We start from the raw sequence: 969 nt of genomic DNA on the forward strand, positions 1-969 counted from the left end.
AAGACAAAAATTTTAAAAAGTGCCTTTTCAGACGTGCGTTTCTTCACGCTCTCTATATCTGTTTGTACCCACAAACCGAACAATATTACAATTACTAGTACGGAATCCACAAGTTTCTCGAATTCATCACAATTGAGCACAAAAAAAGTATACTAACCATTCACATTCGTGTAGGATAAAGTTATTAATAACAAATACAATGTATGTAATCAAATGCATACAATCCTAAAACAAAACAAAAATTTAAAAATTCAAGATGTTCAATAGGAAAAGAGAAATGGGTAACGTATAGTTGGAATTCACATTCATGTTGGATAAAGTCACACCCACACGAATAAAAAATAAATATACTCAACCATGTCCATCTTAAGCAGGGTATGACTTTATTGCAATGCGGATCTCTCACAGACACAACCTAGCCACAAAAGCTCCAACAGTTTAATCACTGGGTTGTTTTTTTCTTTTCCGATTTTGAGGAGATTAGTAGCCTACTTTTTAGACGAACCCGGGTGATGAGTCCTATCTCCTCTTTCATCATTTTCTTGTTGCAGAAATGTTCCCTCCTCGTCATCATCTGCTTCATTAGTTTTTTCTCCAACGTTCGCTAATTTCCTAATTTGTCGTCTTATCACTGAAGTTGAATGGAAGTCACAAGTACCTCAAATTCATCACAGTTGAGGCATACGACGGTACCTGTTTTCTGCTGTGCAAGTTCACCATTAGAGTTTTTATAAAACCATCTGATGTTCAGACAGGTTTCGTAAATTGAACTCATAGACGGTAGCAAAGATGTCTCTGTCCGAGTGGACATCAGTGGCCATTGCGCTGGGAATGCTGTAGGTCCGAGTAACATCTTGCAATTGCTCGGGGGGGAGGGGGGGGGGGTTTATACACCCCCCGAGCTCGTTAACGTAAGTGCATTATCATCATGCTCACCAAGCAAGCACTCAGTGGCCTCGCGACATAAAT

The sequence above is a fragment of the Aplysia californica genome, unplaced genomic scaffold, assembly GCF_000002075.1.
Source record: "Aplysia californica isolate F4 #8 unplaced genomic scaffold, AplCal3.0 scaffold00796, whole genome shotgun sequence".
In the NCBI taxonomy this organism is placed as follows: Eukaryota; Metazoa; Mollusca; class Gastropoda; order Aplysiida; family Aplysiidae; genus Aplysia; species Aplysia californica.